The sequence below is a fragment of the Myotis daubentonii genome, chromosome 11, assembly GCF_963259705.1.
Source record: "Myotis daubentonii chromosome 11, mMyoDau2.1, whole genome shotgun sequence".
In the NCBI taxonomy this organism is placed as follows: Eukaryota; Metazoa; Chordata; class Mammalia; order Chiroptera; family Vespertilionidae; genus Myotis; species Myotis daubentonii.
The window spans coordinates 37,466,609-37,489,264 of record NC_081850.1 but is presented as its reverse complement, the minus strand read 5'-3'; positions in this window follow the sequence as shown (position 1 = coordinate 37,489,264).

The following is a 22,656-nucleotide window of genomic DNA, read 5'->3' as shown; positions in this document are numbered from 1 at the left end:
AGAATCATGGAGAGGCGGTAGGTCCTGGAAGAATGAGGCTCATGCCATGAGCTTGAGAAGAAGAGGAAGGGGAAAGGGTGTGAGGAAGGTCTTGGGGAAAAGAAAATGGGACCTGACCTGTAACAATATCATCTGTACATTGTAATTTCTCTTCATCATCAAGGATGGGAGTTCCAGAAGCCTTGCAGAGTCGCTGCTCCTAATAAAAACAAATACTTCTTAGCTCATCAAAGAGATTTTTTTCCTACATTTTTTCCGTATATGGGTATGTTCCAGAAGCAGGACTGGCCTGGTTCTTTGCAGGTCTGTTCTCCCTGTCCATCCTCTTCTACTTCCAATTATTCTCTCTGAATTTAGTTTTTGAAAACTGAGTGCCCAGCCTGGCCTGTGCCCGCTCACAGTGCGTGAGCCCCGCGATCAATCTCCCCAAAGGGGTAGGCCCCGCCCACCCATCCGGGGCTCCTGGATGGATTGCCCCAAAAAGGTAGGCCGAAGTTGGGGGGTCCTACCTCCATGCCACACACACAGCATCAAGTCTCCACCCACCTGAGCACGCCCGCTGCACACGCAGCCTCCTGGTGATGGATTGTTACGGCGTGAGGGCGTGACGACCACATAGGCGTTTATTCGTATAGATATGTATGTATTTCAGAGAGGAAGGGAGAGAAAAAGAGAGATAGAAACATCAAGGATGAGAAAGAATCATTGATTGACTGCCTCCTGCATATCCCCCACTGGGGATTGAGCCTGCAACCCTGCAACCTGGGCATGTGCCCTGACTGGGAAGGGAACTGTGACCTCCTGTTCATAGGTCCACGATCAACCCCTGAGTCACACCAGTCAGAGGCTCGGGCGCACAGACCCTTACTTCCCCAGCTCGCTGAGTGTGGTCTTTGGGGATGATGATGTCAAACCTCGATTGATCATGCCTCCCGTGACAGGTGATGATGTGCCAGCCATTTTTCATGTGTTAAGTCATTTAATCTTCACAAGAAAGGTAGCTCATTAACTATTCCCACCCCCTCTTTCAAAGTTGAAAAATGGAGGTGTCGCAAGATTCAGTAACTTGCCCAGCGTCATGCCTCTGGTGATTGGCAGAGCCTGGCCTCCAACCTTGGAAGTCTGTGTGACTCCGTCTATGTTCTCAGTCCACTAATGACTGCTTCCCACGTCCCTGAACTTCACGGAGTCCCAGTTTCCTTATTTGTAAAACATTCAAAAACAGAAAAAGGTACACCTATGGAGAGGAGGGAGGAGCAGTGTGGAAGGGAAGCATCGAGCCGCGCTTGGTGGACGTGGTGTGTGTTCACAGCTCCTGGTCTGCCACAGCCTCACCCTGTGATGCACTTGTTTTCGTTAAAGTTCAGTCATTATTAGTTTTCACCGTTCAAAACGCTGAGTGCGCACATTAGCTTTGTCTTGTCAGGAGACTTCAAGGATTCTGTAAGCATTCAGGAAGTACAGAGGACTCTTACGTATTTTCTATCTTTCTCAATTGTATCACATCCTCCAAATGGACACTCAACTACTTTATCTTTTAGCTTCTCTCTTTTTCTTTTCTGCATCTTTATAGATCTCATTGAGTGTGAAACTAGGAAAGTACTTCACACAGAGGTGAGTCTACAGGTAGTAAAGGTGGGAGGAGTGAGGCTGCATTGTTCTTTGGTGGAGTGGGGAACCCGGGTGCTCTTAGGTCAGGCATTAAATACTGTTCCACCGCATACACATACCAGGCAGGTGTCTGAGCAGGTGGGTGGCCCCGGGCACATGCTGTTGGGACACATGGGAGGTTGGTGGATATAATTACACCTTCATAAAAATGAACGCTGGACTCTCTCCCCTGCAGTGTCTTAGCTACGGTGCTAACATAAATATTTTAATTAGTTTCAGCTTCCAAAAGAGCCCCAGACTTCCAAATCTGCCTCCTATAGGGAAAATGCTTTTAAATCTCACCAGCTGGCAACAAATCGCTCCCAAACGAAAACGGAAAACCAAAAATCACATTTCTAACTAAACGAATAAGCGTACTTCTTAGACACACAGCTTCATTAGGCATTTGGCAGCTTGGAGTGACACACTCTTGGGCAAAAGTGCAACCCCCAGATTTTTTATTGTTTACCTCGAACTGTAGCATGCCACCACTAACGCACAACAGAGGTTCTGTAAGCCACCACCCCTGCATTTGGTTTTTCAGAAAACATAGGTGAGTCCCAGGAGGTTAAGGTACTGAAATACATAACTAATTTACAGTGATTTCAAGGTAAGGTTTCTCCTTTCTTTCTTTCTTTCTTTCTTTCTTTCTTTCTTTCTTTCTTTCTTTCTTTCTTTCTTTCTTTCTTTCTTCTTTTTGTTAATGTGTCCTCATATTGTCCTCAATAGTCATTCGTGGCTATCACCATGCTATGAGGGAGGCACCAATATTCCTCTTTTACACGTGAGGAATCTGGGCTGAGACCCAACCAGGTGACATGCCTGGCACCACAGTTGGCGAGCGCTGGACCTGCCATCAAGTGGTCCGACTAGCTCACTCCTTGCCTCTGTGTTGTACCCTTGGACCATTTTAGAACAGATGAAGGCAAAATGTACCACAGGCATGAAGAGCAAAACACTCCGCAACCTTCTAATGTAACGTCCTTCCTTTACTTCTATGCAGGCCACTGTCTGGGGGAGAAGGGCCTACGTTTGGGAGTACAAATCAGAGTGATACCAGTCGGGTTGGAATATGCGGAGTAAAGAAAAAGGGAAGAATCTAGGTTAACTCCTAACTTTTTTCTCTCTGAGCAACTTGGCAGATTATTTAGGCCAATCGTGCTTTTAGGAAATAACCCCTTACATTGTAACAATGCCTCTTTCACTTTTCCAAAGAGTTCTCATCCCTCCACTCCTGTGGACATAAATGATCACATTGCGCTTTATCTAGGCTAGTTTTAGAAAAGATTAAGTTCATGGATTTCTAGGATAAAGAAAGAATTTTGACTTTATTTTGTTGCTTCAGGCAGCATTCACTATACAAATACTATTCTCTCTTAAATCCCAATAAAGTTTAAGTAAACTTTCAAAATAGAGGGGGCTATGTTATTTTAATTATAAAAGGTATTCCCACAGAATTCCTTCAAGCAGTGGAATTTTTTCAATATTCATGTATTTATTCCACAAATCTCAGCAATGTGCCCGGCACCGTGCCAAGGGCCGTGTGTGAGGTGCTGAGGTGAGCAGTCTCCGAGGAGACAGATAGGAAATACACAGATGGGGTTTCAAACGGTCAGAGATGGAATAAGCGAGGATTACAGTGGGCAGAGGGGAGGGGAAGAGGCGAGGGAGGGAACACATACCCAGCATAGGGAACAACATCTGCAAAGACCTGGAGGTAGGGAAAAGTCTGGCAAGTTTGGGAAACAAACAGCCTGGCTCGAGTGTAGAGAGAAGGGGGAGAGCGGTTGAAGATGAAGTGGCAGTAGGACTACATTTAAATGGTCTTTTATTTAGAGACTAGAGGCCTGATGCACGAAATTCGTGCAAGGGCTTTCGCCCCCGCCCCCGCCCGCCGCCACCTCTGCCTCGGCCCCGCCTGCTGCGGCTTTGTATGGAAGGAAGGATGGCAGGAAGGACGTCCGGTCTAATTAGCATATTACGCTTTTATTATTACAGATACATCATCACTTCACAGAGAATGCAAGAAGGGAAGACAGCTATCATGGTGGGGCCACTATTCGTGAAAGAAGTTTCAAGAATGAAATTCTAAGTTTCTCCCTAAAATGATAAAATTAGTCAATGAGGAAGTGATTCGGTTCCCATACACTTACGTTATCCCAGAACTGGGTAGAGCGTGTCACACTTTTCCTGTGTAAGTTAAGAACTCCTTGGGTGACTTGCTGGCAATTTTTGTCAAGTTTGGGGACAGTGTGGGTAAGACACTCCAAACTGGTGGCCCACGAGCTGACTCTGATCCAAAGCCAGGGTTTCTTTGGCCTGGACAGTGTTTTACAAAATCTCAGTAAATTGTAGTGGCAGGAAATGCCATGTCCTCTTGCAATGGGTGCACATCCACACTCCATTCCCCAGCCTCCCCCGCAAGCAGGAGGGGCCACATGACTGAGTTCTGCCAATGGAACGTGGGCAAGCCTGCTGTCGCTGCTGCCAGGCCTTGCCCATGAAATCCCTTCTCCCAGGGCTCCTGGCTCTCTCTCTCTCTCTCTCTCTCTTTCTCTCTCTCTTTCTCTCTCTCTCCATCCGCAGCTGAACGCAGAGAAGGGAAATGTCAGAGAAGATGCAGAGCCACTGGGGACCGGAGCAATGGGTCCCGATCAGAGTCTCTGAAATGGACCTGCCCTGGCTGTGATGGGAATGAGAAGGAAAACGCATGGCGTTCATCACGGAGATTCTGAGTTTGTTCCAAATGTAGCTTTGTTTCGGTCCCTCCAGAATCAGGTTGTAAGATACAGGTTGTGTTTGTAACTCTGGGGAGGTTGCTTAGGGTGGAAAGAGACAGGGAAGATCAGGCATCATTTCAACATCACACCCTCTTGGGATCGGAAAGAAATTCCTTAAGGCTACTATTGGTGATTTCATGTGGTTTTTTAAAATGTCTTTATTTAAAACGCCATGTGAATGAGGCCATATACACTCAGTTAAAGTACTCTGACTTGGGAGTCGGACAATCGGGTTGAAATCCCAGCTCTGATACTTGTTACCTTGCACCATTTACTTGCCTTCGGAAGCCTTGGGGAATAGCCATGTTTACCTCATGGAGTCTTTGTGAGGGGTAAGTGAGATTAATGCCATAGGGGGGTCATAAGTGGTAGCTATTGTTATTATCAGCAAAAAGATCAGATGCAAAGGAAAAGCAATCCAGATTAGACCGGATTTCCAGTCGTGCATCTTGCTGGAAGGGACCCGCGCACACAATGCACTCAGAACGGCCCCTCCCCTGGGACATGTGCCGAGTTGCAGGGGGGCCACTTTGACAAACACTCGTTTTTCTTGGGAAATGGGGCCACATTTCCATTAGCATAAAGACTAGGATTATTAAGCAAGCATCACACCCTCCCCTCGTCCTGCTCTTCTTTCTAAACAAATAACATCTCTACTCTAAGCTACCATTTGGTGGGAAAGAACGAGATGATGGCCACGAAGACAGGACTGGAGAGCGTCATCCCTCAGTGTTTGTTCAGAAAATAAAGTCCGCAGAGGGAATATCCATCTCTTTTTCTGTCTTCTCTCTTCACCTGTCTTATACTTTAGAAAAGAATAGAACATTTTTTGAATGAAATCACGACCTTCTTTTGCCAAAGAGGGAAACAGTGACTGGAAATGTTAATGATCTCATTTACCTCTGAGGCATGACTGTGCCCTTGTCGTGGTCATCAAGCTGTGAAAAATCATTGTGTTGTCCGATACTCTTACTGAGAAATAGGGCAAAGGCTCTTCCTGCTGAAAACAACAGACCATGCCAGACCTACCTAAAGGGCAATTTGGCCAATGGCCACAGTGTCAGCTGTGGCACTTGGGAGATTCTCCTTCATGATGATGCCGTTTATTGTTCGGGGAAGATGCTCCAGCTCAGTTGCTAAGTGAAATAAGGTAGATTACAAAGGAAGATGTGGGGTTTGATCATAATCACATTCTGGTAAAAGCATGGAGAGTGTCCATTAGGTTCTTTTTTCTTTCTCCAGCCACAGAAATTCACTCTGCTCGCAAGTAATGGAATTTATTGGAAGGATGTGGAATTTCACCGAAATATGACTTAGCTATTGTTGCATAACAAACCACCCCAAATTTAGTGGCTTAAAACATCAATTTATTTGGCTCTGTAATGCAGGATGGTCTTCCGCATGTGCTGAGGGCAGCTGTGAGTCCACCGGGTGGCTCTGCTTCTGTGCGTGGGCTGAGGGCCCTGGGCTGTCCTCCACAAGGTTCCCCATCCCCCAGCAGTCTGGTCCGGTCTGTTCTTTGAGTCGAGTCAGGGCTCTCGGAGAGTGTGGAGCACAGAGAGCCTCCGGGAGCCTAAGCTCTGAGCTGGCACTCCCCCCCTTCCCCTGCAGTCCACTGGCCAAGGCACGTCGCGGGCAATCCAGATCCAACGGCTGTGGGACTGGACTCCACCTCTTCACAGGACTCCGCTTATTATGAAGGACATTGAGATGGAGGTCACCAACTGGGACCATCAGTGCAATTAATTTTCCACAATAGAATTGAAGGAGAGGCTGGAGAATTAGTTCTCAAAGGGCTAGAACCCAGGGATGCTCCAGGTGTCCGGTGATGGGAACTAAAGGGTGACCTCCTCTCAGGAGGGAGGAACGCCAGAGTGCTCAGTCCCTGAGGCTCCTTGGCTGGACACTGGCGTATCCCCTTGCTCACCTCCTACCGCGGTGTCAGTGGAGAACCTGACGTCTGGCTGGCAGTCCTGCTAGAAAGGATGTTCCACTGGTTGAGGGGTTCTCCTCAGAGCAAAATGTGGGTGTGGCCCCTGAAGAAGACAGAGTGAATGCTGGGCCACCCGTACCAATCTGCTTCCTTCAGATACCAAAATGGTAACAGCAGCAATATCTGTGTGTTGGGTTTATGGAAGAGAGTTTTCTTTTTGTTTTTATATATTTCTGAAATTTCTCCAAAAAACATATATTATGATTTTTTAGGTTATAGAAATAAAGTTATAGAAACACAGAAACTGGTGGCAAGATGGGAATGGTGAAAAGGTATTTGGACTTCAGGTACTTTTAGCTCCACCCTCTTCTTCCTCCTCCTCCTCCTCCCCCTCTCCTCCCATGACTACTTCTGCCACAACACATACGTACACACACACACACACACACACACACACACACACACCTCCTCCGTCTCATTCCAGAAAGGAAACTGCTTTGAGTCTCTGTAAAATGATGAGAGGAGAGGAGATTGTCTCCAAAGTCATTTCCATTTATGAATAATGAATACATACATATCTCTAATTTACCAGATAAATTATTTTATGTCCTGGTTGACACTTTCACTTTGTCCCAATATACTATATTTTAGCCATAAACCCTCAAACCTGATCCATAAGCACATGTGAGAGAAAGGTTTTCTTCACCTTCCTCCTCTCTGGTCCCCACCAGCAGATGCTGAGGTGACAGTGAAAGACCACAGGGATCTAACAGATGCTCCTCCCTCCCTGGGGAGCGCTTGGGACTCAGGCTTTACATATCAGAAATCAGTCCTGCAGAAAATATCCTCCTCACCCATTACAACGCCCAGAGACTAACAGGAAAGGAAGAGGGGGAGGGGGAGGGGGAGAGGGAGAGGGAGAGGGGGAGGGGGAGAGGGAGAGGGAGAGGGAGAGGGAGAGGGAGATCTGTATATGCTCATGGGGGCCACTGATACATGGCTTTGACCTTGTGGGTTGGAATTAGGGTAGCCAAACAAATATAGGACATCCAGTTAATTTGACTTATAGGTAAGTAAGAAATAACTTGCTGATGTAAGTATGTCCCATATATTGCGAACTTTGCCAATTTGAATGGGACAGACACACCAAAAATGTATTTGTTTTTTATCTGAAATTCAAATATCATTTGGTAAATCTGGCAACCTTAGTTAGACTAGATTTCTAATGTTATTTGTTCACCCTAGACCACCCCATTCTCCGGCACAGAGAACATACACTACCTGCCCCAGACTTTGGCCAAAGAAAGACCTACAATGTCTGACTGTTTTGAAGCATCTGAAAGAAATCAAAGAGGAAACACTTTATGGAAGGATATTCCTCATTTCCCTGTGGGCATGTCAGTCTGGACCTGGAATTTAGAGCCTGGTTCTAAATTCAGGGAAAAAGCAGTTTTTTCTTCTTGATTTACTTTTCCTTAATGTAAATAGTGTGTGTGTGTGTGTGTGTGTGTGTGTGTGTGTATGTGTGTGCGCACGCACAGGGGGAGGGGGGGACGCCCAGGGAAGTGTCCCCTCAGGACCTAAAAACAGGGAGACAAGATTGACCCTTCACTCTGAAAACTGAACTAATGAAACAGACTCAAATATCCTTGGAACCTCCAAGAGCAGCCATAAAACTGTAGGAAAATCTGTAATATTAGCAAATACAGGAAAGGGAGGTGTGATAAGAAAGGGGGTGAAATAACTGCTGACCCGGGGGAAGGCAGGTTTGAAGAGGAGGGTTTTGGCAACGCCTGGCTTGTGCTGCCTGGTGGTTAGGGGAGGGCTGGGGGCGGGGATGCCAGCCTAGTGAGGAAAGAATGTGTATTCTGTTGTGTGCAGCATAATGAGAACTCCGGCTCCTTGAAGCAGGCAGTCTGCCTTGCGCACCAACATCGACGATACATTCTCGGAGGAAATGATAGGAAAGTGGGCTCTGTGTGCCCCAGATACATTCACTGGGGCCGCATGAGAGGAAGGAATGGCAGTAACGAGGAATGGTGGTGCTTCCCCTTAGTCACTGCACCTTCTACAGGATTCGGTGTAGCAACCATTGAATTTGCTCGTGTCCTCCCGGCACTAATGAGGTTGCACTATTTCAGCCTTTAGAGGTTGCACTATTTCAGCCTTTATTGACAAGGAGGAAATGGCAGGCAGGCCGGTGTCCGGAGCATGAATCAATGAAAGGACAATTTCCCCCGTGTTTGCAACGGGTGGGATGCTTCAGCTGCTAGAACTCCATTCTTTGGTGATGTTTCCTAAACAGAGCCCAGTTGAATGCTGAACCCTGCCAAGCGGATCCACTCACCCACCTCTTGTTTACAGTCTTCCCCGCCATTCTAGTCTGAAAGCATGGAATCAAGGTCAAGTTACCGCATTTACCTTTTGTTTACCAAATGCGCAGGCAGCTCCTGTTGCCTGCCCGGCACTGTTTTAGAATCATAACTCATTTAGACTTCCTGTGAGCCATGTGAGGGAGGAACCACTACCAGTTTCATTTAAAGAGGGGGAAACTGAGGCACAGGGTGGTTAAGGAACCTGCTCAACTAAGTGACCTCTTTGTCCTGGGCTCTCCTGTTTGGCATGTGCTGATGTAGTGTGCACCTCTCGGCTGTGCCATTGTTAATTCTCCTCTTCCTGGGGAATGCATGTCCCTGGGTGGAGCCAGGTGGGGATGAAGTTTCATCCTATTGCGAAGTGGGATGGGAAAGATAAAATGTAACATGGCTACTCTGTTACCCTTAGGGCACAGTTGAAATCAGTTGTCTCAAGGAATCTAGTTCTTGGTCCCCCAGTATGAATTTCAGGGGCCGCCATTTCACAGACAGTCATGTTAGCTTCAGAGAGGAAAAACCATGCTAGCAGCTCTCGTCCCCTGAAATGTGGCTACTGCGGATCTGAAATGTTCACAAATGCTTTGGATTTATCTGAAGATAGAGATAAATTCCTTTTCTAATGTTAAAAAAAATGTCTCCATAAATTATCTAGGAATACATTTAACTAAAAAGGTGAAAGACCTGTACTCTGAAAATGACAAGACAATGAAGAAAGAAATTGAATAAGATGCCCTAACCGGTTTGGCTCAGTGGATAGAGCATCAGCCTGCGGACTCAAGGGTCCCAGGTTTGATTCCGGTCAAGGGCATGTACCTTGGTTGTGGGTACATCCCCAGTGGGGAGTGTGCAGGAGGCAGCTGGTCGATGTTTCTCTCTTATCGATGTTTCTAACTCTCTATCCCTCTCCCTTCCTCTCTGTAAAAACAATCAATAAAATATATTTTTTTAAAAGAAATTGAATAAGATACAAAAAATGGAAGGATATACCAATGGAAGGATTGAAAGAATTGGTATTGTTAAAATGTCTTTACTACATAAAGTAATATACAGATTCAATGCAATCCCTATTATAATACCAATGGAATTCTTCTTAGAATTAGAAAAACTAATCCTAAATTTATATGGAACCACAAAAGCTCCTGAACAGCAAACACATTTTTGAGGAAAGAACAAAGTAGGATGTATCATGCTTCTTGATATCAAACTGTACAGTCATCGAAACAGTATATTTATATATGAAATACAGTAGAGAGCCCAGAGGTAAATCCTGGCTTATATGGTCAATTAAGCTATGACAAAGGACTTAAGGATATACAATGGGGTAAAGACAGTCTCTTCAATAAGGGGTGCTGGGAAGACTGGACAGATACATGTAAAAAAATAAAACTGGACCACTATCTTGCACCACATACAAAAATAAACTCAAAATTAATTAAAAACTTAAGTGTCAGACCTGAAATAATACAACTCCTAGAAGAAAACATAGACAATAAACTCTTTTATATCATTCTTAGCAGTATATTTTTGGATATGATCCTCGGGCAAAATAAACAAAAGAAAAAAATAAACGAATGGGACTATATCAGACTAAAAAGTTTTTGCACAATGAAGGAAACTATGAATAAAAAACAACCTATTAAAATGGAGAAGATATTCACCAGTAATACATCCAATAAGGGATTAATATCCAAACTATATAAGGACAGGCAAGGCATACAAACACCAATAAACACAGGCCAATTAAAAAAATGGGCAGAGCCAAAAAAACAGACATACATGACAGACAGACACAGAGGGAAAGGGGATGGGAGGGTAGGTGGAGGTAGCAAAGTGTTGGGAGAAATGGGACAGAAAGAGAACTTGCCTGGGGCAATGGGTGCAGGATGCAGTGTGAACATGAGGTTTTATTGAATGGTACATTTGAAACCTGTGTGGTTTTGGGAACCAATGTCACCCCAATAAGTTCAATTAAAAAACACATTTGAAAAAAATATATGTACCCCTATGTTCACTGCAGCACTATTAGTAATAGCCAAGATATGGAAACAACCTAGATGTCCATCAGTAGATAAATGGATAAAGAAGATGTGATATATATAAAGAAATATTATTCAGCAATAAAAAAAGAATAAAATCTTTCATTTGTGACAACATGGATTGACCTAGAGGGCATTATGCTAATTGAAATGTCAGACAGAAAATGACAAATACCATATGATTTCACTTATATGTGGATCCTAAAAAAATCCACAAATGAATAAACAAAACAAACTAGAAACATATACATACAAATAGAGAATAAGCCGATGGTTACTAAAGGGGAAATAGATAGGGGGATAGGAATGTAAAAAATGGTGAAGGGACTAAATAAATATAAGATAGATAGTTAGATAGATAGATAGATAGATGATTCAGTTCAAAAGTTTGAGTACCAAACTTGATTTCTTTCCTTTAAAAAAATTTTTTTCATGGCTACTATTTATTTTGCTGATACTTTAAGGAAAGTTTTAAGCAACTATTAATCAGCCACTAACCAGAATATACACATTCAATATCCAAGTATTTTTGCAATAAGGGATTTTTATAAAAACAGAGTTAATTTGAATCCAAAGGTAATTTTAAACTCATCCATATTGCATGCATCAATTCTAACCTTAAAATTTTATTATGATTGGGTATATGATAAGTGGGTTGACCATATAGCTCATCATCTAAGTTGCAATCCTTTTAAGCGAAAAAGGGGGAGTTATTAATAATCATGCCCTGACAACCTGGCATGAAACAAAGATTCAACAGATACAAGCAGAAGGCATGGTCCCTCTAATGATAAATGGGCACAGGGACTAGCATCTTCAAGCTATGATACAGTTTATTCTGGATAAGCCTGAGTAGGACATCAGGTAACACCCTGCTGTTCATGTCCCGGGTTGGCACTGCTGTCAGCCAGGTTTATAAGGGCTGTGAGAGCATGGCGTATGCTGATAAGAACGGCACGGGGCCCTGCAGACCTGCTCTCGCCCGTCACTGATGCAGGCGCTTAATCGAGCACCTGGGACCCCACAAAGGTAGGCCAGGTCAGTGCGCACACCCTGGGACCACGGACTTGCCAATTTTCAACAGATGCCCCACTGCCATCTGAACTTCCCAGTGGGTTTCTCTCTGAGTCCCTTTGATCGTCTCTGGTTCAGTGGAGGGTGACAGGATGTGACGGAGCCTGGAAACCCTGTCAGCAGAGTGACAGCTGAAGGAAGTGGGGACGGAGAGCGTGGAGAAGAGAAACAGGGACCCCCCGGGGTGGCGACAGAGAGCGGACCTGCTGCCACGTGCATGAAGGAAGAGGTTTGTTTCCAGTGGCCAGAGTGCAGTGCAAAATGCAAACTTCAGGTAACGATACCTTGGCTCAGTGGTTCTCAGCCTTCTGGCCCTTTAAATACAGTTCCTCATGTTGTGGCCCAACCATAAAATTATTTTCGTCGCTACTTCATAACTGTAATGTTGCTACTGTTATGAATCGTAATGTAAATATCTGATAGGCAGGATGGTCTTGGGCGACTCCTGTGAAAGGGTCGTTCGACCGCCAAAGGGGTCGCGACCCACAGGTTGAGAACCACTGCCTTGGCTCAATTTAAGTGATTTCTCTCTCTCTTTTTTAATTATTGAGAGAAATGTTTTAATGAGAAAATTGCACATGCTCTCTGTAAACACAGACAAACACACCCCAACCTGGGCCAGGGATTGAGCCTGCAACCCAGGTGCATGCCCTTGACCAGAATCAAACTGGGGACCTTTCAGTCCGAGGGCCAATGCTGTATCCACTGAGCCAAACGGGCCAGGGCTATGACACTTGTTCTTAAGGGAAAGGATGTTCAGATGGTTAAGCTGTTCACAAACGGAGGGCTGTCTAGGAGTTTTAGCCACCAGCCACCCTGAGGCAGAGGCTGGTGGACCACGTGGCTGGGACATTTGAGAGGAGATTCAAGCCACAGATGGAAGGTGGGAGAGTTGGACAGTGTGTCTTCCAAGATCCACTTCACCGCTCTGATTCCCTGACTTCTTGTGCACGCCCTGGGCAGGGAGCGAGACCCAGGAGGAGCCCTGGGAATGGGAGCATCCAAATGGCCCCCCTCTCCACCCCCACCCCCACCCCCACCCCCAGCAGGAGCAGCAGTGCACGTGCAGCCAGGCTGGTTCCGGAGCCACTCTGGGCCTCCCCTGGCGGCGGACAGGAATGCCTGCAGGGGCAGTGCCCGTCCCAGCTGCTCTCTGGACCTGGGGAGCTTGCAGTGTAGGTGCCTCCATGTAAAACAAAACAAATTCTTCTCTAAACACTGCAGGTTCCACGCTGACAGCAAATACTGTGCCTTCTGAAGAGCCTGGCAGGGCAGGAAATGACTCCCTCACCTGTTCCCTATTTTGACATTTCATCAAGATGGAATTTAGTAGCTATGACAGATACCATTGTTATATTTGACCTTATGAAAGACACACTGGTTGGATTGTATAGTGTTCAGGATCCCCTCTACTTGTATATATGTTAGATAGATGTATTTCTTTTTTATCTTGAAAAAAAGAGATAACTCCCAGAAACATGGCAAAAAGAATACATTGAACATCTATATATCTTAATGACATTCACCAATTAACATAATTGCTTTTCTCTCTCTCCAAATATATATATTCCCCAAAATGTATACCCACACTTTGAATAACTATAAAGGCAGTGTTTAGTAAAATACACTTCATTTTCATTTAACAGCTATCAGCTGGTAAAGTGTGCACATGTTTTGGGTGGACATCCTGTATATATATGAGCTTCATTGGCAGGAACTGCTATAGGCTGAATGTTCCTCCCCCTCCTCAGATTCATGTGGAAATTCTCCCCCGCCAGGTGACGGTGTTAGGAGGTGTGGCCCTTGGGTGTGATCAGGTCATAAAGGCGGAGCTCTCAGGATGAGGAGTAGTGAGTGTCCTCATAAAGAGGCCCACAGACCCCTGGGCCCTTGCCCAGGTGAGGACCCAAGGAGAAGTCTGCGACCTGGCCCGTGATCCTGACTTCCAGCCCCCACAACTGAGGGAAGTAAATTTCTGTTCCTCAGGAGCCACCCAGCCTACGGTGCTTTGTAACCCGTGGACTAAGACAGGAAACACCTGAGGTAGGTGGTGGACATCAGGAGCCCTCCCACCTCAACATATGGGCAAACATCTCCTAAGAACAAGGGCAAGAATTATGATCACATTTAGGACATTTAACATCCATATTACTGAATATAGTCATATTCAAATTTTGCCAGTCTTTCCCATATTGTCCTTTAAAACACATTTCCTCAATCTAGAATTGCAAATTTCCACTTAGCTGTCATGCTTCCTTCGTATCTTATCTCAGAATAGTTCCTCAGCCTTTGTCTTTTCTGATATTGATATTCTAGGCTCGCACAAGCCCTTGGATGTCTAGCATGTTCTTTGATTTGGGTTTGTCTGGCGTTTCCTTTGGACGAGGTTCAAATCATGCAGGTGCTGTGTCCTCAGGACATCACATGAGGAGGCACCTGCCATCAGTTCGTCCCCTTATTGGTGATGTTAACTTTGACCATGGGGTTTAAGTGGTTTCCAGGTCATTTCACCGCTTTAGGGGAATCTTTCTTTTAATAATTAAGACTCTGTGAGTAGACATTGGCGGTGTCACCCATATTTCTTCACTCTGATGGTAGTTTTTCCCTTAGTTGCAATAAATAATCTGTGGAGAGATATTTTTAGATGTGTAGACAGCTTACTTACCAACAAGCTGGTTATAGTGTCCATTGATGCTCCTTGCTTGAATCCAGTATAATATTACTATAGTAGGTAGATGCTTTGGGAAAGGGGAATGTTATAATATTGAGGTTTCCTACCTGTACCCCCTCTTAATTATTCTTCCCTCAACACCAAAAGGGATACTCCAGGCAAACCATTTGGGTTAATATGACTAAAAGTGCCGAACAGCACTTGCTCCCCACCATTCCAGAGTTTGAACTATGCCTGGAGGATGAGACAGCTATGGTTCAACAAAAAGAGCCTGGATTGAGAGTCAGATCCGCAGATGAACTGGCATCTCCATTTGGCAAGTCCACAGGCCCCTCTATTTTTTTTTTCTTTTCTTTTGGCTGTTGATACCACAAACTATTTTTTAAAATATATGTGTTATTTATTTCCGAGAGGAAGGGAGAGGGAGAGAGAGATAGAAACATCAATGATGACAGAGAATCACTGATCAGCTGCCTCCTACACACCCCACACTGGGGACCAAGCCAGCAACCTAGACATGTGCCCTGAGCAGGAATTGAACCATGACTTCCTGGTTCATAGGTCAATGCTCAACCACTGAGCCACACCGGCCGGGCTATTTTTTTTTTTTTTTTTTATAATTCTTTACCATAAGCATGTCAAACTCGCAGCCACGGGTCGCATGCCTCATTTATTTGGCCCATGTTAGCCTTTGAGTTTGACAGGCTTGCTTTACAGCCTTGTGGTCCAAGTTCAGTGGCATTCAGTATCACACGGAAGCTCAGGAGACATGCAGAATCTCAGGCCCCGCCCAGACCTACTGAATCTGAATTTGTATCTTAATGTGATTCCCAGACTATTTACAGGGCAGGGCAATAGTGAGTTTCCAGTTGTTCATGTAGAAAATAATACAATAATTAATAAATAATAATGCACAAATAAACTCTGGCCTTGCTGATGTGGCTCAGTGGTTGAGCATCGACCCACAGGCCCCTCTAAATGAACATGTCCTAACTGAACTTCTTTGCGGGGTTGAGTCCCTCAAACCTGTGCCTCCTCCAGAATTCCATTGTCAATGAATGCCACCACCATCTACCCAGCGGCCCAAGCCAAAAATCTGGGCAGACTTCTCCACTCCTGACAGTTCCTTACTCTCCACATCTAATCCACAACCACGCCCTGTGTGATGATACTTTCCAACACCTCCAACTGTTTATCCTCTTCTCACCAGCCGCCCTATCACCTGGTCCAGGCCACCATCATCTCTCACCTGCTCTTCTGCTATCGCCTGCTGACTGTCCTCCTGCCTCCAAGGTTTTATGTACTGCAATCTATTCTTCTCGCTTCGGTCAGAGTGGCCTTTCTTTAGTATAAATCTGATATGTCCCATTTCCTCCCCTCCCATTAAACCCTCTGGTAGCTCCACACTGCCAAGGATCATTTGGATAAAGTGACAAGTCTCAACTCCCTAACATGGTATGCAAGGCTCCCACAGAGCTGGCTCATTTCCCAGTGATATTTTCCATCCACCTCTTACTTACCTACTGGCCTCACGTCTGGCCAGACAGATCAAGACAGACTCAAGGTGACATATAGATGAAATGGGACTTTGAAAAAACATATGCACACACACATCCTCAATATGCACACACATATCCTCAATATGCACACACATATGCACACTTCTCCTAGGAAATCATGGCAGCAGCTCTGGCCTGGCCATTTCCAGAACTTTGTAGAATGCTGCCCCCCAAACTGTGGACCCTCCTCTTTAGTTGAAGAGACAAGTACTCACCAGGAAATAGTTCTTTCAAGTTTGTTCATCAGGCAGGTGAAGCCATTGAAAAATATGGGCCACCAGAGGGCGCACCATGACCCGCAACAGGCTTGAGGAGCCGTGGGTTCCACATTAATTTTATCTTGAAAGAAAAGATATTGGGAAACATATTAGATATATTTACTTATGTGTCCTGACCACCACATGCATCCCGATGCCCAGGACAGCCGGATGCTTTTATTTTTAAGTCGTGTCCATGGTTTCAGGACAAACATGCTGTGAAAAACCTTTGCCATCACTGAGTGGAAAGGGAAATATGAAAGCTCAGCTTATTGTTTTCTCTAGAAAGTCAAATTACATTTTAGATAGTTTCTCCTTAGGCCAGAACCCTTGATTTATTTAAGAGACTTGAAACTCTGTGTGGCACATTACTCATAAGTATTAGAAAATTCTCAGGAATATGGAGGATCAGGCAAAATTATAATAAAATATGACTAATTATAACATTAAAAAAATGATTGAGCATTTACTATGTTCCAGATACTATTCGAAGAGTTTGAGATGCATTATAAGTAAATATAATTATATTTAATTCACATAATAAGCTTAGACATTAAGTGTTACTGTTCCCATTTTGCAAATGGTAAAACAGGCCCCAACCGTTTCAGCAACTTGACTAACATCACAAAGTCAGGCCTGGAATGTAGGACTATCAGAGGTCTAACTCCATGTTCCTACTCAGGCTGCTGTGTATCTTGGCAACCTCTCATCTTTCTCTTCAAAGCCCACCTTCTCCACTTCAGGACTTTTCCCCTTTTCTGCACTGACAGTCCTAGGCATGGCTCCAGCAGTCACCTAGAGTTATACTCTGGCTCCAAACCGCTCCACTGTTTTCTAGACTTTACCTTCTACTCCCAATCAAAAGTGGACTATCCTGTGTCTCATTCCTTCAGGACCACGGTGTCATGCTAGCATACCTGTTAGTGCCTGGTAGTTCAACAAATACTTATTGGACATCTCTATGCTAGACCAATAGGATTCCCACACATCTGAGGTTCAGTAAATGCTTGTTGGATGGATGAATGGATGGATGAATGGATGGATGGATGGATGGATGGATGGATGGATGGATGGATGGGCAAAAGGATGAATGGACAAACCAGTGAATACTACTATGCTATCAGTGACAACAGAGGAAGTTTCAAGTAGATGACAAACATGAGTTCTGGAATAAGAAAGATTTGGATTCTGGCTCTATCATTTGGTTGGTACCTAGTACTAGTCACCAAATATTTCTGGCTGTGGTCATAAATAAGAAAGATTCTAATCAAGCCAACTGGAGATTACATTTGAAAACATATAGCCTTTCATTCATTTTTTTATATATTTTTATTGATTTTTCACAGAGAGGAAGGGAGAGGGATAGAGAGTTAGAAACATTGATGAGAGAGAAACATCGATCAGCTGCCTTCTGCACACCTCCTACTGGGGATGTGCCCGCAACCAAGGTACATGCCCTTGACCGGAATCGAACCTGGGACCTTTCAGTCCACAGGCCGACGCTCTATCCACTGAGCCAAACCGGTTAGGGCCTTTCATTCATTTTTTCTGAGCTTATTTATATTCACTTTAACTCCTAAAAATTGAATTATATTATATTCATTGTTTGTGTTACCTGACTTCAGCCCAGCTAACAGACATGTTTCTTCTTTCTGCTTTGCCACCCAACCCTGGTCTTGTTCAGATATAGGACAGCCATGTGCCTGGGGAAGGCTGGGACCTTCTCCAGCCTGAGGGAATGAAAATTAATTGGTCCAGGCCATGACTTTTTTTTAAAAAAACATATATATTTTAAAATTTATCTTTATTGTCGAAGGTATTACAGATATTTATTTTTGTTTTTCCCCATTGACCCCCTCCTCCCTGCATCTGCGCTTCCCATGCCTTTGCCACACTATTGTCTGTGTCCATGGATTATGCATAAAAGTTCCCCAGTTAATCTCTCCCCCTCCAACCCCTGCCCCCAACCCCACCTTCCCTCTGAATTTCATCATTCTGATCATGGTCCTATGTCTCTGGGTTTATTTTGTTCATCGGTATATTTTGTTCATTAGATTCCACACATGAGTGAGATCATATGATACAAACCTACATTCCTTTCTTTTAAAAAAATATTTTTATTTTTAGAGCAAGAGGAAAGGAGAGGGAGAGAGAGAAACATCAATGTGCGAGCGTAATATCGATGGGCTGCCTCCTGCACACACCCTCACTGGGGACAGAGCCTGCACCTGGGCATGTGCCCTGACCGGGAAATGGAACCAGCAGCCTTCCGGTGCACAGGACGATGCTCAGCCAGCTGAGCCACCCTAGCTGGGCGGTCTAGGCCATTCTTGATCATTCCAGTCATCTTGCCAGTGATTGGCTTAGGAATAAGCATGTGGCATTATTTTGGCCAAAGAAACATGAGAGAAGTTTGAAGGAAGCTTCTGGGGGAAAAGTATCTTTGCTCTAAACAAACAAACAAGCAAAGCTGATCTGCAAAATGAAACTTCCCCTTTTCATGCCTGGATGTGTCTGAAACAATGACTGCCATTTTGCAAAACTGAGGAGGGAGGTTAGCCTGAGAGGATCAGCCAATAAAAGACTGTGGGAGCCAGGACTGCTGCTCCGCTGTTAAGCTTCTGAACTAACCGACCTCACAGCCATCCCTAGATGGTCTTGCCAGGTAAGATAAAGGCTTGGTTGTTTATTCTGTCAATACCTTCTGTTACTTATAACAGAAAGCATCCTATTTGACAGACGATTTTTCTCAGAGATTCTCCTGCAATATTTTTCAAAGGGGTCTATACCAGCCGTGGGCAAACTACGGCCCGTGGGCCGGATCCGGCCCGTTTGAAATGAATAAAACTAAAAAAAAAAAAAAAAAAAAAAGACCGTACCCTTTTATGTAATGATGTTTACTTTGAATTTATATTAGTTCACACAAACACTCCATCCATGCTTTTGTTCCGGCCTCCGGTCCCGTTTAAGAACCCATTGTGGCCCTCGAGTCAAAAAGTTTGCCCACCCCTGGTCTACACTATTCCTTTTACTGACCTGCAACTGCTTGCCTTTTCCTGGACACGGAGTTCATTCCCTCCTCTTTGCTAATAGCTTAGCATCGCTGCAGCGGCAAACCTTGCACTCATTTCACATTTCATTTCCTGAGTTTAAATCCTGGGTTAAATGTTATGAACCGTTTTAAGGCTTTTAATGCATATTCCAAATTGCCTGGGAGTCATTATTGGTGTGTTTTGTACTAACCTTTAAAAAGTCTTCTTGTAAGGTCTTCTTTCTTCACAGTTAGCTATCAATCACCATTAAGAAGAATCATTTTCAAAAGATATTATTCCTGCAAGTGCGAACTGACTTCCAACATGAGTTTCAGGTAAGCAAAGTGTGTCTTCTCACACTGCATGTTCTTCGACCACGTTACATGTCATTCACATGACTCAAATCTTACGATGTCAGGTCCCAGGGCCAAATAAGATCATGTGTTTACCTCTTCTGGACAGACATCACATATACATGGAATCATGCAACGTGTGACCTTTTAGTGTCTGGCTTCTTTTTGGGGGAGATCCATCCAAGTTAGAGCAGGTTTTGGTACTTCATTCCTGTCTATGGTTCCAGGAACTTTTTTTCTTTTTTTTTTTTAATATATTTTTTTATTGATTTTTTACAGAGAGGAAGGTAGAGAGCTAGAGAGTTAGAAACATCGATGGGAGAGAAACATCGATCAGCCGCCTCCTGCACATCTCCTACTGGGGATGTGCCCACAACCCAGGTACATGCCCTTGACCGGAACCAAACCTGGGACCCTTCAGTCCGCAGGCCGACTCTCTATCCACTGAGCCAAACCGGTTTTGGCTCCAGGAACTTTTTAGAAAGTAAATTTTGTGCTTCACCCAGACCAGTGAGTCCAAAGTCTGAGCAGGGGCCCAGCGACCTGTGTCCTCACCAGCCCTTCGATCGTTCGGCTGCGTCCTAGAGTGGACACCACTGACTTAGGGGATACCAGTGACACCGGTAAACGCAGAACAAAGTTGTTGGGTTCCTACATTCAGGATTTTGTTATTCTGCTTAGAACTCAGAGTCGCTATAGGTGTTTTAAAAACCAAAGTGGTTTTTGCCTTTTTCTGAGTCATAGGCAAGGGCCGTCGGGATCTGTCAAATTCACTTTTGGTCTCAAATAGCGTGTCGAAAACCGAGGGCACATTCTTTCAAAGTAACCCCAGACTATTTTTAATCTCTCGGCATTAACGTCAACCTTTTCCATTTTGTTGCCATCCCATTTCTAGAATGGCGAACTGCTTCTGCAGCATCTCCAGATGTGCCTTCCGTTGCCCCAGCTGCACGTGGCAGGTGCCCACAGACGGGACGCCCCAGCTGAGCCCTGCCTCCCCGCCTTGTGACACAATACAGATTTGTCCTGTGAACACGCACGCCTAGACCCAAGAGTGCACTTAAATGGCTTTCAGACACAAGGAACCTAAAGAAATTCCTATAATCTGGCCCCCCAGTTCTAAATTTCTTCTCCGGTATCCCCCCCTTAGGGGCACTTGTGCAGCCCACCTGACCCTCTGCCAGCAATTTATAGATTTAGGAAGAAGAATGGTCTCGGACGGCATGGGAACCTGTGGAAGGAAACGCAAGGAACGCGGAGTCAAATGGCCTGAGTTCAAAGGCTGACTTCATCCACGCTCGAGTTCACAACCAACACAGTGCTTATCGGGCACCACGGGAGCTGTGCATGGCTGAGAAGATGGTAGTGGACAAGAGAGACGCCGCCCCTCCTCCACTCCATTCTGTGGAGCTGGAAGTCTAGTGGGAACCAAGCAAAGGGGTCCTTTCAGCGCCGCGTGGGATACTGCGATGGGGAAGGTGCCTGCGAAGTGTGCCGTGGAGCGTGCTGGAGAGGCACTTACTCTGGTGGCGGTGTTGGGGTGGCGGTGCCGGTGTTGGGGTGGTGGTGGCGGTGTTGGGGTGGGGGTGGCGGTGGTGGTGGTGTTGGGGTGGGGGTGGCGGTGTTGGGGTGGGGGTGGCGGTGTTGGGGTGGCGGTGGTGGTGTTGGGGTGGCGGTGGCGGTGTTGTGGTGGGGGTGGCGGTGTTGGGGTGGCGGTGGCGGTGTTGGGGTGGGGGTGGCGGTGTTGGGGTGGCGGTGGCGGTGTTGGGGTGGCGGTGTTGGGGTGGGGGTGGTGGTGTTGGGGTGGCGGTGGCGGTGTTGTGGTGGGGGTGGCGGTGTTGGGGTGGCGGTGGCGGTGTTGGGGTGGGGGTGGCGGTGTTGGGGTGGGGGTGGCGGTGTTGGGGTGGCGGTGTTGGGGTGGGGGTGGTGGTGTTGGGGTGGCGGTGGTGGTGTTGGGGTGGCGGTGGCGGTGTTGGGGTGGGGGTGGGGGGCCTAAGAAGGCTCTGAGGAGAAAGAGCTGGTCAGGTTAGACGTGAAAGATGAGCAGAATTACTTAGGAAAGTTGGATATGGGTGGGGCAGGGTGGCTTTAATGGAAATGGCTTTCGGAGAGAGGGAATGGCACATGCCGAGGTGGGGAGGAAAGAGGAGCATGTCTCATGCTTAGCCACCAAGAGGCTTGCAAAGTTGCTGGATTGTCATGTTGAGGGCGGGTCTGACATGACCTGAAGTTAGCAAGAGACAGGGCTGTTTTTCCCCGACAAAGGTCAGTCTTGGCCTTGAGTAAAAAGATGTAAGGTAGATGGTTATGATGGCCCAATGGGTCAGGCCTCCCTGAGTTCACTCCCCTTTTGCAGTGGGGCCCTGCCACTCCTCCCATCAAATGGTGGAGCCTGTTTCTCCATCCTTGCCTCTGGGCTGCCCTGAGACTGGCTTTGATGGACAGAATATGGTGAAGGTGACACCACAAGGTCCAGGCCTAGATCTCGAGGGTACTATAGCTCTGACTGCAACAGTCTTAGTGTCCTGAGACCACCCACCATGCTGGGAAGAAGCCCAGTCTAGCCTATGGAGGGTGTGCAGTCAAACTGAGAAGAAATTAAGAAGCCCAGCCAACAGCCAGCACCAACTCTGAGAAGTGAGCAACTCACCTGACCTTCCAGCCCCACTGGCCATCCGGCTGAATGCTCTGGACCAGCAGAGCTCCCCAGACAACCCGCAGAATCCTGAGAGGGGGTGGGCCACCGCTGTCTGGGGCCACCTTGCTTTAGGCTGATGTTTTGCGGCAGAGTCTACCTGAAACGGTGCTTTTGAGAGTTAGGTACGCGGACTCACGACTTGCGTTTTCTCAGACCACAAGCACTGCTGTTGCCATATTGCATTTCTATGTCGAGCAGTAAGGCCTTATTGAGCACCTCCTGTATGTAGGTTACTGGC